Raw genomic sequence first — 14,199 nt, 5'->3', positions numbered from 1 at the left:
CTACTTTCCTGAATGTTCATATATAATTCAGAACGTAGAGTGGCATGGTGGCAAAGTGGTAAGGCGTTGGTCTTGTAAACCGAAGATCATGGGTTCAAATCCCTTCTGTGCCTTTATGAAAGACATCTGATATCATGGACCTGTGCATTAATTGGAGGACTTTGCAGAAAATCAAGTTGTATCAATATTGCAACTCAGCTATGATAGTAAGTGGATGAATCTCTATGGTAGAGCCAGTACTTTACATGATTGCGGTCCAACGTTAATCCCCAACTTCTCTGTTGAGTGTAATTAGTTGTTAAATTAGCTTTTGTACAACTCCCACTTTCCAGAATGTTGACATTCTAAGAAGGAAATAGATATGCTAAATCATCTGTTTCTGTAAACTGAAGCACGTGGGTTCATCCTTGTTTGACGTTTATGGAAGATAGCTGATATTATGGAAATGTACTTTCATTAGAACAGTGTAAAGAAAAGGTCAATTGTATTGATATGACCACTGCGACCTGTATGCTCTAGTCGGCTGGCCCTCGCTACCTATTCGTCACCAGACCCACTGGCTCCAGGTCATCTATAAGTCTATGCTAGGTAAAGCTCCGCCTTATCTCAACTCACTGGTCACGATAAAAACACCCACCCGTAGCACTCGCTCCAGCAGATATATCTCACTGGTCATCCCCAAAGCCAACACCTCCTTTGGCTGCCTTTCCTTCCAGTTCTCTGCTGCCAATGACTGGAACGAATTGCAAAAATCGCTGAACCTGGACACTTATATTTCCCTCACTAACTTTAAACATCAGCTATCTGAGCAGCTAACCGATCGCTGCAGCTGTACATAGGCCATCTGTAAATAGCCCACCCAATCTACCTACCTCATCCCCATATTGTTTTTATTTACTTTCTGCTCTTTTGCACACCAGTATTTGTACTTGCACATCATCATCTGCTCATCTGTCACTCCAGTGTTAATTTGCTAAATTGTAATTACCTCACTACCATGGCCTATTTATTACCTTACCTCCTCATGCCATTTGCACACACTGAATATAGACTTTCTTTTCTTCTATTGTGTTATTGACTGTACGCTTGTTTATTCCATTTGTAACTCTATGTTGTTGTTTGTGTCGCACTGCTTTGCTTTATCTTGGCCAGGTTGCAGTTCTCAATGAGAACTTGTTCTCCACTAGCTTACCTGGTTAAATAAAGGTGAAATAAAATAAAATAAGATACATTTTTAATGTTTCCCAGAACGGGGATGTAGCTCAGTGGTAGAGCGAATGCTTTGCATGTATGAGGTCCTGCGTTCAATCCCCAGCTTCTCCATTTAAAATTATTGCATTGACCCAACTCCTACTTTATAGAATGTTGTAATTCTAAGCAGGAAACAGAGATGTGCTAAATAATTTGGTTTTGTAATCTGAAGAACATCCCTTCAATCCCTGTTCGTACAATTATAGAACAGAAGTGGCATGATTGCCATCTTTTATGGCGTCATTTTCAAAAACTGAAGTTTATGGGTTCGATCCCAGTCTGAACCTGGTTTAAGAATTGCTGCTATCATTTCCTTGTAGTTTCAATGGAGTGGTGTATATAAAAAGTACATTGTATTGATATTGCATTTTATCTGCAAATGAAATGGGATGGAAGCTCAGAGGGGGAGTGCATGCAAAATATGTATGAGGTCCTCGGTTCAATCCCAAGATTCTCCACTGAGTTTATTTGTGTGCCAAATTCACATTTACACAACTACTACTTTCCTGAATGTTGATATATAATACAGAGCGTAGAGTGGCATGGTGGCCAAGTGGTAAGGCGTTGGTCTTGTAAACCGAAGATCATGGGTTCAAATCCCTTCTGTGCCTTTATGAAAGACATCTGATATCATAGACCTGTGCTTTACTTGGAGGACTTTGCAGAAAATCAAGTTGTATCAATATTGCAACTCAGCTATTATAGTAAGGGGATGAATCTCTATGCTAGAGCCAGTACTTTACATGAATGCGGTCCAACGTTAATCCCCAACTTCTCTGTTGAGTGTAATTAGTTGTTAAATTAGCTTTTGCACAACTCCCACTTTCCAGAATGTTGACATTGTAAGAAGGAAATAGATATGCTAAATCATCTGTTTCTGTAAACTGAAGCACATGGGTTCATCCTTGTTTGACGTTTATGGAAGATAGCTGATATTATGGAAATGTACTTTCATTAGAACAGTGTAAAGAAAAGGTAAATTGTATTGATATGACCACTGCGACCTGTATGCTCTAGTCGGCTGGCCCTCGCTACCTATTCGTCACCAGACCCACTGGCTCCAGGTCATCTATAAGTCTATGCTAGGTAAAGCTCCGCCTTATCTCAACTCACTGGTCACGATAAAAACACCCACCCGTAGCACTCGCTCCAGCAGATATATCTCACTGGTCATCCCCAAAGCCAACACCTCCTTTGGCTGCCTTTCCTTCCAGTTCTCTGCTGCCAATGACTGGAACGAATTGCAAAAATCGCTGAACCTGGAAACTTATATTTCCCTCACTAACTTTAAACATCAGCTATCTGAGCAGCTAACCGATCGCTGCAGCTGTACATAGGCCATCTGTAAATAGCCCACCCAATCTACCTACCTCATCCCCATATTGTTTTTATTTACTTTCTGCTCTTTTGCACACCAGTATTTGTACTTGCACATCATCATCTGCTCATCTATCACTCCAGTGTTAATTTGCTAAATTGTAATTACCTCACTACCATGGCCTATTTATTGCCTTACCTGCTCACGCCATTTGCACACACTGTATATAGACTTTCTTTTTTTCTATTGTGTTATTGACTGTATGCTTGTTTATTCCATTTGTAACTCTATGTTGTTGTTTGTGTCGCACTGCTTTGCTTTATCTTGGCCAGGTTGCAGTTCTCAATGAGAACTTGTTCTCCACTTGCTTACCTGGTTAAATAAAGGTGAAATAAAATAAAATAAGAAACGTTTTTTATTTCTCCCAGAACGGGGATGTAGCTCAGTGGTAGAGCGCATGCTTTGCATGTATGAGGTCCTGGGTTCAATCCCCAGCTTCTCCATTTAAAATTATTGCATTGACCCAACTCCTACTTTACAGAATGTTGTAATTCTAAGCAGGAAACAGAGACGTGCTAAATAATTTGGTTTTGTAATCTGAAGAACATTCCTTCAATCCCTGTTCGTACAATTATAGAACAGAAGTGGCATGATTGCCATCTTTTATGGCGTCATTTTCAAAAACTGAAGTTTATGGGTTCGATCCCAGTCTGTACCTGGTTTAAGAATTGCTGCTATCATTTCCTTGTAGTTTCAATGGAGTGGTGTATATAAAAAGTACATTGTATTGATATTGCATTTTATCTGCAAATGAAATGGGATGGAAGCTCAGAGGGGGAGTGCATGCAAAATATGTATGAGGTCCTCGGTTCAATCCCAAGATTCTCCACTGAGTTTATTTGTGTGCCAAATTCACATTTACACAACTACTACTTTCCTGAATGTTGATATATAATACAGAGCGTAGAGTGGCATGGTGGCCAAGTGGTAAGGCGTTGGTCTTCTAAACTGAAGATCATGGGTTCAAATCCCTTCTGTGCCTTTATGAAAGACATCTGATATCATGGACCTGTGCATTAATTGGAGGACTTTGCAGAAATTCAAGTTGTATCAATATTGCAACACAGCTATTATAGTAAGGGGATGAATCTCTATGGTAGAGCCAGTACTTTACATGAATGCGGTCCAACGTTAATCCCCAACTTCTCTGTTGAGTGTAATTCGTTGTTAAATTAGCTTTTGCACAACTCCCACTTTCCAGAATGTTGACATTCTAAGAAGGAAATAGATATGCTAAATCATCTGTTTCTGTAAACTGAAGCACATGGGTTCAATCCTTGTTTGACGTTTATGGAAGATAGCTGATATTATGGAAATGTACTTTCATTAGAACAGTGTAAAGAAAAGGTAAATTGTATTGATATGACCGCTGCGACCTGTATGCTCTAGTCGGCTGGCCCTCGCTACCTATTCGTCACCAGACCCACTGGCTCCAGGTCATCTATAAGTCTATGCTAGGTAAAGCTCCGCCTTATCTCAACTCACTGGTCACGATAAAAACACCCACCCGTAGCACTCGCTCCAGCAGATATATCTCACTGGTCATCCCCAAAGCCAACACCTCCTTTGGCTGCCTTTCCTTCCAGTTCTCTGCTGCCAATGACTGGAACGAATTGCAAAAATCGCTGAACCTGGACACTTATATTTCCCTCACTAACTTTAAACATCAGCTATCTGAGCAGCTAACCGATCGCTGCAGCTGTACATAGGCCATCTGTAAATAGCCCACCCAATCTACCTACCTCATCCCCATATTGTTTTTATTTACTTTCTGCTCTTTTGCACACCAGTATTTGTACTTGCACATCATCATCTGCTCATCTGTCACTCCAGTGTTAATTTGCTAAATTGTAATTACCTCACTACCATGGCCTATTTATTACCTTACCTCCTCATGCCATTTGCACACACTGAATATAGACTTTCTTTTTTTCTATTGTGTTATTGACTGTACGCTTGTTTATTCCATTTGTAACTCTATGTTGTTGTTTGTGTCGCACTGCTTTGCTTTATCTTGGCCAGGTTGCAGTTCTCAATGAGAACTTGTTCTCCACCAGCTTACCTGGTTAAATAAAGGTGAAATAAAATAAAATAAGAAACATTTTTTATCTCTCCCAGAACGGGGATGTAGCTCAGTGGTAGAGCGCGTGCTTCGCATGTATGAGGTCCTGGGTTCAATCCCCAGCTTCTCCATTTAAAATTATTGCATTGACCCAACTCCTACTTTACAGAATGTTGTAATTCTAAGCAGGAAACAGAGATGTGCTAAATAATTTGGTTTTGTAATCTGAAGAACATTCCTTCAATCCCTGTTCGTACAATTATAGAACAGAAGTGGCATGATTGCCATCTTTTATGGCGTCATTTTCAAAAACTGAAGTTTATGGGTTCGATCCCAGTCTGTACCTGGTTTAAGAATTGCTGCTATCATTTCCTTGTAGTTTCAATGGAGTGGTGTATATAAAAAGTACATTGTATTGATATTGCATTTTATCTGCAAATGAAATGGGATGGAAGCTCAGAGGGGGAGTGCATGCAAAATATGTATGAGGTCCTCGGTTCAATCCCAAGATTCTCCACTGAGTTTATTTGTGTGCCAAATTCACATTTACACAACTACTACTTTCCTGAATGTTGATATATAATTCAGAACGTAGAGTGGCATGGTGGCCAAGTGGTAAGGCGTTGGTCTTGTAAACCGAAGATCATGGGTTCAAATCCCTTCTGTGCCTTTATGAAAGACATCTGATATCATGGACCTGCGCATTAATTGGAGGACTTTGCAGAAAATCAAGTTGTATCAATATTGCAACACAGCTATTATAGTAAGGGGATGAATCTCTATGGTAGAGCCAGTACTTTACATGAATGCGGTCCAACGTTAATCCCCAACTTCTCTGTTGAGTGTAATTAGTTGTTAAATTAGCTTTTGCACAACTCCCACTTTCCAGAATGTTGACATTCTAAGAAGGAAATAGATATGCTAAATCATCTGTTTCTGTAAACTGAAGCACATGGGTTCAATCCTTGTTTGACGTTTATGGAAGATAGCTGATATTATGGAAATGTACTTTCATTAGAACAGTGTAAAGAAAAGGTAAATTGTATTGATATGACCACTGCGACCTGTATGCTCTAGTCGGCTGGCCCTCGCTACCTATTCGTCACCAGACCCACTGGCTCCAGGTCATCTATAAGTCTATGCTAGGTAAAGCTCCGCCTTATCTCAACTCACTGGTCACGATAAAAACACCCACCCGTAGCACTCGCTCCAGCAGATATATCTCACTGGTCATCCCCAAAGCCAACACCTCCTTTGGCTGCCTTTCCTTCCAGTTCTCTGCTGCCAATGACTGGAACGAATTGCAAAAATCGCTGAACCTGGACACTTATATTTCCCTCACTAACTTTAAACATCAGCTATCTGAGCAGCTAACCGATCGCTGCAGCTGTACATAGGCCATCTGTAAATAGCCCACCCAATCTACCTACCTCATCCCCATATTGTTTTTATTTACTTTCTGCTCTTTTGCACACCAGTATTTGTACTTGCACATCATCATCTGCTCATCTGTCACTCCAGTGTTAATTTGCTAAATTGTAATTACCTCACTACCATGGCCTATTTATTACCTTACCTCCTCATGCCATTTGCACACACTGAATATAGACTTTCTTTTTTTCTATTGTGTTATTGACTGTACGCTTGTTTATTCCATTTGTAACTCTATGTTGTTGTTTGTGTCGCACTGCTTTGCTTTATCTTGGCCAGGTTGCAGTTCTCAATGAGAACTTGTTCTCCACTAGCTTACCTGGTTAAATAAAGGTGAAATAAAATAAAATAAGAAACATTTTTTAATCTCTCCCAGAACGGGGATGTAGCTCAGTGGTAGAGCGCATGCTTCGCATGTATGAGGTCCTGGGTTCAATCCCCAGCTTCTCCATTTAAAATTATTGCATTGACCCAACTCCTACTTTACAGAATGTTGTAATTCTAAGCAGGAAACAGAGATGTGCTAAATAATTTGGTTTTGTAATCTGAAGAACATTCCTTCAATCCCTGTTCGTACAATTATAGAACAGAAGTGGCATGATTGCCATCTTTTATGGCGTCATTTTCAAAAACTGAAGTTTATGGGTTCGATCCCAGTCTGTACCTGGTTTAAGAATTGCTGCTATCATTTCCTTGTAGTTTCAATGGAGTGGTGTATATAAAAAGTACATTGTATTGATATTGCATTTTATCTGCAAATGAAATGGGATGGAAGCTCAGAGGGGGAGTGCATGCAAAATATGGATGAGGTCCTCGGTTCAATCCCAAGATTCTCCACTGAGTTTATTTGTGTGCCAAATTCACATTTACACAACTACTACTTTCCTGAATGTTGATATATAATTCAGAGACGTAGAGTGGCATGGTGGCCAAGTGGTAAGGCGTTGGTCTTGTAAACCGAAGATCATGGGTTCAAATCCCTTCTGTGCCTTTATGAAAGACATCTGATATCATAGACCTGTGCTTTACTTGGAGGACTTTGCAGAAAATCAAGTTGTATCAATATTGCAACACAGCTATTATAGTAAGGGGATGAATCTCTATGGTAGAGCCAGTACTTTACATGAATGCGGTCCAACGTTAATCCCCAACTTCTCTGTTGAGTGTAATTAGTTGTTAAATTAGCTTTTGCACAACTCCCACTTTCCAGAATGTTGACATTCTAAGAAGGAAATAGATATGCTAAATCATCTGTTTCTGTAAACTGAAGCACATGGGTTCAATCCTTGTTTGACGTTTATGGAAGATAGCTGATATTATGGAAATGTACTTTCATTAGAACAGTGTAAAGAAAAGGTAAATTGTATTGATATGACCACTGCGACCTGTATGCTCTAGTCGGCTGGCCCTCGCTACCTATTCGTCACCAGACCCACTGGCTCCAGGTCATCTATAAGTCTATGCTAGGTAAAGCTCCGCCTTATCTCAACTCACTGGTCACGATAAAAACACCCACCCGTAGCACTCGCTCCAGCAGATATATCTCACTGGTCATCCCCAAAGCCAACACCTCCTTTGGCTGCCTTTCCTTCCAGTTCTCTGCTGCCAATGACTGGAACGAATTGCAAAAATCGCTGAACCTGGACACTTATATTTCCCTCACTAACTTTAAACATCAGCTATCTGAGCAGCTAACCGATCGCTGCAGCTGTACATAGGCCATCTGTAAATAGCCCACCCAATCTACCTACCTCATCCCCATATTGTTTTTATTTACTTTCTGCTCTTTTGCACACCAGTATTTGTACTTGCACATCATCATCTGCTCATCTGTCACTCCAGTGTTAATTTGCTAAATTGTAATTACCTCACTACCATGGCCTATTTATTACCTTACCTCCTCATGCCATTTGCACACACTGAATATAGACTTTCTTTTTTTCTATTGTGTTATTGACTGTACGCTTGTTTATTCCATTTGTAACTCTATGTTGTTGTTTGTGTCGCACTGCTTTGCTTTATCTTGGCCAGGTTGCAGTTCTCAATGAGAACTTGTTCTCCACTAGCTTACCTGGTTAAATAAAGGTGAAATAAAATAAAATAAGAAACATTTTTTATCTCTCCCAGAACGGGGATGTAGCTCAGTGGTAGAGCGCATGCTTCGCATGTATGAGGTCCTGGGTTCAATCCCCAGCTTCTCCATTTAAAATTATTGCATTGACCCAACTCCTACTTTACAGAATGTTGTAATTCTAAGCAGGAAACAGAGATGTGCTAAATAATTTGGTTTTGTAATCTGAAGAACATTCCTTCAATCCCTGTTCGTACAATTATAGAACAGAAGTGGCATGATTGCCATCTTTTATGGCGTCATTTTCAAAAACTGAAGTTTATGGGTTCGATCCCAGTCTGTACCTGGTTTAAGAATTGCTGCTATCATTTCCTTGTAGTTTCAATGGAGTGGTGTATATAAAAAGTACATTGTATTGATATTGCATTTTATCTGCAAATGAAATGGGATGGAAGCTCAGAGGGGGAGTGCATGCAAAATATGGATGAGGTCCTCGGTTCAATCCCAAGATTCTCCACTGAGTTTATTTGTGTGCCAAATTCACATTTACACAACTACTACTTTCCAGAATGTTGATATATCATTAACAGCGTAGAGTGGCATGGTGGCCAAGTGGTAAGGCGTCGGTCTCGTAAACCGAAGATCATGGGTTCAAATCCCATCCGTGCCTTTATGAAAGACATCTGATATCATGGACCTGTGTTTTTATTGGAGGACTTTGCAGAAAAAGCAAGTTGTGTCAATATGGCAACACAGTTATTATAGTAAGGGGATGTATCTCTATGGTAGAGCCAGTACTTTACATGTATGCGGTCCAACGTTAATCCCCAACTTCTCTGTTGACTGTATTTACTTGTTAAATTAGCTTTTGCACAACTCCCACTTTCCAGAATGTTGACATTCTAAGAAGGAAATAGATATGCTAAATCATCTGTTTCTGTAAACTGAAGCACATGGGTTCAATCCTTGTTCGACGTTTATGGAAGATAGCTGATATTATGTAAATGTACTTTCATTAGAACAGTGTAAAGAAAAGGTAAATTGTATTGATATGACCACTGCGACCTGTATGGTCTAGTCGGCTGGCCCTCGCTACCTATTCGTCACCAGACCCACTGGCTCCAGGTCATCTATAAGTCTATGCTAGGTAAAGCTTCGTCTTATCTCAGCTCACTGGTCACGATAACAACACCCACCCGTAGCACGCGCTCCAGCAGGTATATCTCACTGGTCATCCTCAAAGCCAACACCTCCTTTGGCCACCTTTCCTTCCAGTTCTCTGCTGCCAATGACTGGAACGAATTGCAAAAATCGCTGAAGCTGGACACTTATATTTCCCTTACTAACTTTAAACATCAGCTATCTGAGCAGCTAACCGATCGCTGCAGCTGTATATAGGCCATCTGTAAATAGCCCACCCAATCTACCTACCTCATCCCCATATTGTTTTTATTTACTTTCTGCTCTTTTGCACACCAGTATTTCTACTTGCACATCATCATCTGCTCATCTATCACTCCAGTGTTAATTTGCTAAATTGTAATTACCTCACTACCATGGCCTATTTATTACCTTACCTCCTCATGCCATTTGCACACACTGAATATAGACTTTCTTTTTTTCTATTGTGTTATTGACTGTACGCTTGTTTATTCCATTTGTAACTCTATGTTGTTGTTTGTGTCGCACTGCTTTGCTTTATCTTGGCCAGGTTGCAGTTCTCAATGAGAACTTGTTCTCCACTAGCTTACCTGGTTAAATAAAGGTGAAATAAAATAAAATAAGAAACATTTTTTCTCTCTCCCAGAACGGGGATGTAGCTCAGTGGTAGAGCGCATGCTTCGCATGTATGAGGTCCTGGGTTCAATCCCCAGCTTCTCCATTTAAAATTATTGCATTGACCCAACTCCTACTTTACAGAATGTTGTAATTCTAAGCAGGAAACAGAGATGTGCTAAATAATTTGGTTTTGTAATCTGAAGAACATTCCTTCAATCCCTGTTCGTACAATTATAGAACAGAAGTGGCATGATTGCCATCTTTTATGGCGTCATTTTCAAAAACTGAAGTTTATGGGTTCGATCCCAGTCTGTACCTGGTTTAAGAATTGCTGCTATCATTTCCTTGTAGTTTCAATGGAGTGGAGTATATAAAAAGTACATTGTATTGATATTGCATTTTATCTGCAAATGAAATGGGATGGAAGCTCAGAGGGGGAGTGCATGCAAAATATGGATGAGGTCCTCGGTTCAATCCCAAGATTCTCCACTGAGTTTATTTGTGTGCCAAATTCACATTTACACAACTACTACTTTCCTGAATGTTGATATATAATTCAGAACGTAGAGTGGCATGGTGGCCAAGTGGTAAGGCGTTGGTCTTGTAAACCGAAGATCATTGGTTCAAATCCCTTCTGTGCCTTAATGAAAGACATCTGATATCATGTACGTGTGCATTAATTGGAGGACTTTGCAGAAAATCAAGTTGTATCAATATTGCAACTCAGCTATTATAGTAAGGGGATGAATCTCTATGCTAGAGCCAGTATTTTACATGAATGCGGTCCAACGTTAATCCCCAACTTCTCTGTTGAGTGTAATTAGTTGTTAAATTAGCTTTTGTACAACTCCCACTGTCCAGAATGTTGACATTCTAAGAAGGAAATAGATATGCTAAATCATCTGTTTCTGTAAACTGAAGCACATGGGTTCATCCTTGTTTGACGTTTATGGAAGATAGCTGATATTATGGAAATGTACTTTCATTAGAACAGTGTAAAGAAAAGGTAAATTGTATTGATATGACCACTGCGACCTGTATGCTCTAGTCGGCTGGCCCTCGCTACCTATTCGTCACCAGACCCACTGGCTCCAGGTCATCTATAAGTCTATGCTAGGTAAAGCTCCGCCTTATCTCAACTCACTGGTCACGATAAAAACACCCACCCGTAGCACTCGCTCCAGCAGATATATCTCACTGGTCATCCCCAAAGCCAACACCTCCTTTGGCTGCCTTTCCTTCCAGTTCTCTGCTGCCAATGACTGGAACGAATTGCAAAAATCGCTGAACCTGGACACTTATATTTCCCTCACTAACTTTAAACATCAGCTATCTGAGCAGCTAACCGATCGCTGCAGCTGTACATAGGCCATCTGTAAATAGCCCACCCAATCTACCTACCTCATCCCCATATTGTTTTTATTTACTTTCTGCTCTTTTGCACACCAGTATTTGTACTTGCACATCATCATCTGCTCATCTATCACTCCAGTGTTAATTTGCTAAATTGTAATTACCTCACTACCATGGCCTATTTATTACCTTACCTCCTCATGCCATTTGCACACACTGAATATAGACTTTCTTTTTTTCTATTGTGTTATTGACTGTACGCTTGTTTATTCCATTTGTAACTCTATGTTGTTGTTTGTGTCGCACTGCTTTGCTTTATCTTGGCCAGGTTGCAGTTCTCAATGAGAACTTGTTCTCCACTAGCTTACCTGGTTAAATAAAGGTGAAATAAAATAAAATAAGAAACATTTTATATCTCTCCCAGAACGGGGATGTAGCTCAGTGGTAGAGCGCATGCATCGCATGTATGAGGTCCTGGGTTCAATCCCCAGCTTCTCCATTTAAAATTATTGCATTGACCCAGCTCCTACTTTATAGAATGTTGTAATTCTAAGCAGGAAACAGAGATGTGCTAAATAATTTGGTTTTGTAATCTGAAGAACATTCCTTCAATCCCTGTTCGTACAATTATAGAACAGAAGTGGCATGATTGCCATCTTTTATGGCGTCATTTTCAAAAACTGAAGTTTATGGGTTTGATCCCAGTCTGTACCTGGTTTAAGAATTGCTGCTATCATTTCCTTGTAGTTTCAATGGAGTGGTGTATATAAAAAGTACATTGTATTGATATTGCATTTTATCTGCAAATGAAATGGGATGGAAGCTCAGAGGGGGAGTGCATGCAAAATATGGATGAGGTCCTCGGTTCAATCCCAAGATTCTCCACTGAGTTTATTTGTGGGCCAAATTCACATTTACACAACTACTACTTTCCAGAATGTTGATATATCATTAACAGCGTAGAGTGGCATGGTGGCCAAGTGGTAAGGCGTCGGTCTCGTAAACCGAAGATCATGGGTTCAAATCCCATCCGTGCCTTTATGACAGACATCGGATATCATGGACCTGTGTTTTTATTGGAGGACTTTGCATAAAAAGCAAGTTGTGTCAATATTGCAACACAGTTATTATAGTAAGGGGATGTATCTCTATGGTAGAGCCAGTACTTTACATGTATGCGGTCCAACGTTAATCCTCAACTTCTCTGTTGAGTGTAATTAGTTGTTAAATTAGCTTTTGCACAACTCCCACTTTCCAGAATGTTGACATTCTAAGAAGGAAATAGATATGCTAAATCATCTGTTTCTGTAAACTGAAGCACATGGGTTCAATCCTTGTTCGACGTTTATGGAAGATAGCTGATATTATGTAAATGTACTTTCATTAGAACAGTGTAAAGAAAAGGTCAATTGTATTGATATGACCACTGCGACCTGTATGCTCTAGTCGGCTGGCCCTCGCTACCTATTCGTCACCAGACCCACTGGCTCCAGGTCATCTATAAGTCTATGCTAGGTAAAGCTTCGTCTTATCTCAGCTCACTGGTCACGATAACAACACCCACCCGTAGCACGCGCTCCAGCAGGTATATCTCACTGGTCATCCTCAAAGCCAACACCTCCTTTGGCCACCTTTCCTTCCAGTTCTCTGCTGCCAATGACTGGAACGAATTGCAAAAATCGCTGAACCTGGACACTTATATTTCCCTCACTAACTTTAAACATCAGCTATCTGAGCAGCTAACCGATCGCTGCAGCTGTATATAGGCCATCTGTAAATAGCCCACCCAATCTACCTACCTCATCCCCATATTGTTTTTATTTACTTTCTGCTCTTTTGCACACCAGTATTTCTACTTGCACATCATCATCTGCTCATCTATCACTCCAGTGTTAATTTGCTAAATTGTAATTACCTCACTACCATGGCCTATTTATTACCTTACCTCCTCACGCCATTTGCACACACTGTATATAGACTTTCTTTTTTCTATTGTGTTATTGACTGTATGCTTGTTTATTCCATTTGTAACACTGTGTTGTTGTTTGTGTCGCACTGCTTTGCTTTATCTTGGCCAGGTCGCAGTTCTCAATGAGAACTTGTTCTCCACCAGCTTACCTGGTTAAATAAAGGTGAAATAAAATAAAATAAGAAACATTTTTTATCTTTCCCAGAAAGGGGATGTAGCTCAGTGGTAGAGCGCGTGCTTCGCATGTATGAGGTCGGGTTCAATCCCCAGCTTCTCCATTTAAAATTATTGCATTGACCCAACTACTACTTTACAGAATGTTGAAATTCTAAGCAGGAAACAGAGATGTGCTAAATAATTTGGTCTTGTAATCTGAAGAACATCCCTTCAATCCCTGTTCGTACAATTATAGAACAGAAGTGGCATGATTGCCATCTTTTATGGCGTCATTTTCAAAAACTGAAGTTTATGGGTTCGATCCCAGTCTGTACCTGGTTTAAGAATTGCTGCTATCATTTCCTTGTAGTTTCAATGGAGTGGTGTATATAAAAAGTACATTGTATTGATATTGCATTTTATCTGCAAATGAAATGGGATGGAAGCTCAGAGGGGGAGTGCATGCAAAATATGGATGAGGTCCTCGGTTCAATCCCAAGATTCTCCACTGAGTTTATTTGTGTGCCAAATTCACATTTACACAACTACTACTTTCCTGAATGTTGAAATATAATACAGAGCGTAGAGTGGCATGGTGGCCAAGTGGTAAGGCGTTGGTCTTGTAAACTGAAGATCATGGGTTCAAATCCCTTCTGTGCCTTTATGAAACACATCTGATATCATAGACCTGTGCTTTACTTGGAGGACTTTGCAGAAAATCAAGTTGTATCAATATTGCAACACAGTTA

At 40.1% G+C, this 14,199-nt stretch overlaps 15 non-coding genes across 15 annotated transcripts; all 15 read left to right on the top strand.

Annotated features, from left to right (window-relative positions):
- Positions 1 to 41: 41 nt before the first annotated feature.
- trnat-ugu (transfer RNA threonine (anticodon UGU)) lies at positions 42 to 113 on the top strand. Its single transcript has one exon. It is a non-coding gene; the product is annotated as a tRNA-Thr (tRNA).
- Positions 114 to 1,790: 1,677 nt separating this feature from the next.
- Positions 1,791 to 1,862, top strand: trnat-ugu (transfer RNA threonine (anticodon UGU)). Its single transcript has one exon. It is a non-coding gene; the product is annotated as a tRNA-Thr (tRNA).
- Positions 1,863 to 3,000: 1,138 nt separating this feature from the next.
- trnaa-ugc (transfer RNA alanine (anticodon UGC)) lies at positions 3,001 to 3,072 on the top strand. The gene has a single exon. It is a non-coding gene; the product is annotated as a tRNA-Ala (tRNA).
- Positions 3,073 to 3,539: 467 nt separating this feature from the next.
- Positions 3,540 to 3,611, top strand: trnar-ucu (transfer RNA arginine (anticodon UCU)). Its single transcript has one exon. It is a non-coding gene; the product is annotated as a tRNA-Arg (tRNA).
- Positions 3,612 to 4,750: 1,139 nt separating this feature from the next.
- On the top strand, positions 4,751 to 4,822 carry trnaa-cgc (transfer RNA alanine (anticodon CGC)). Its single transcript has one exon. It is a non-coding gene; the product is annotated as a tRNA-Ala (tRNA).
- Positions 4,823 to 5,289: 467 nt separating this feature from the next.
- trnat-ugu (transfer RNA threonine (anticodon UGU)) lies at positions 5,290 to 5,361 on the top strand. Its single transcript has one exon. It is a non-coding gene; the product is annotated as a tRNA-Thr (tRNA).
- Positions 5,362 to 6,501: 1,140 nt separating this feature from the next.
- On the top strand, positions 6,502 to 6,573 carry trnaa-cgc (transfer RNA alanine (anticodon CGC)). Its single transcript has one exon. It is a non-coding gene; the product is annotated as a tRNA-Ala (tRNA).
- A 468-nt stretch (positions 6,574 to 7,041) lies between these two features.
- On the top strand, positions 7,042 to 7,113 carry trnat-ugu (transfer RNA threonine (anticodon UGU)). The gene has a single exon. It is a non-coding gene; the product is annotated as a tRNA-Thr (tRNA).
- A 1,139-nt stretch (positions 7,114 to 8,252) lies between these two features.
- trnaa-cgc (transfer RNA alanine (anticodon CGC)) lies at positions 8,253 to 8,324 on the top strand. The gene has a single exon. It is a non-coding gene; the product is annotated as a tRNA-Ala (tRNA).
- Positions 8,325 to 8,791: 467 nt separating this feature from the next.
- On the top strand, positions 8,792 to 8,863 carry trnat-cgu (transfer RNA threonine (anticodon CGU)). The gene has a single exon. It is a non-coding gene; the product is annotated as a tRNA-Thr (tRNA).
- Positions 8,864 to 10,003: 1,140 nt separating this feature from the next.
- trnaa-cgc (transfer RNA alanine (anticodon CGC)) lies at positions 10,004 to 10,075 on the top strand. The gene has a single exon. It is a non-coding gene; the product is annotated as a tRNA-Ala (tRNA).
- Positions 10,076 to 10,542: 467 nt separating this feature from the next.
- Positions 10,543 to 10,614, top strand: trnat-ugu (transfer RNA threonine (anticodon UGU)). The gene has a single exon. It is a non-coding gene; the product is annotated as a tRNA-Thr (tRNA).
- Positions 10,615 to 11,752: 1,138 nt separating this feature from the next.
- Positions 11,753 to 11,824, top strand: trnaa-cgc (transfer RNA alanine (anticodon CGC)). Its single transcript has one exon. It is a non-coding gene; the product is annotated as a tRNA-Ala (tRNA).
- A 467-nt stretch (positions 11,825 to 12,291) lies between these two features.
- Positions 12,292 to 12,363, top strand: trnat-cgu (transfer RNA threonine (anticodon CGU)). Its single transcript has one exon. It is a non-coding gene; the product is annotated as a tRNA-Thr (tRNA).
- A 1,676-nt stretch (positions 12,364 to 14,039) lies between these two features.
- trnat-ugu (transfer RNA threonine (anticodon UGU)) lies at positions 14,040 to 14,111 on the top strand. The gene has a single exon. It is a non-coding gene; the product is annotated as a tRNA-Thr (tRNA).
- The last annotated feature ends 88 nt before the right edge of the window (positions 14,112 to 14,199 follow it).

Source organism: Salmo salar, unplaced genomic scaffold (assembly GCF_965601325.2).
Source record: "Salmo salar unplaced genomic scaffold, fSalSal1 ptg000588l, whole genome shotgun sequence".
Lineage (NCBI taxonomy): Eukaryota > Metazoa > Chordata > Actinopteri > Salmoniformes > Salmonidae > Salmo > Salmo salar.
This window is presented reverse-complemented; position numbering and strand designations above follow the sequence as displayed.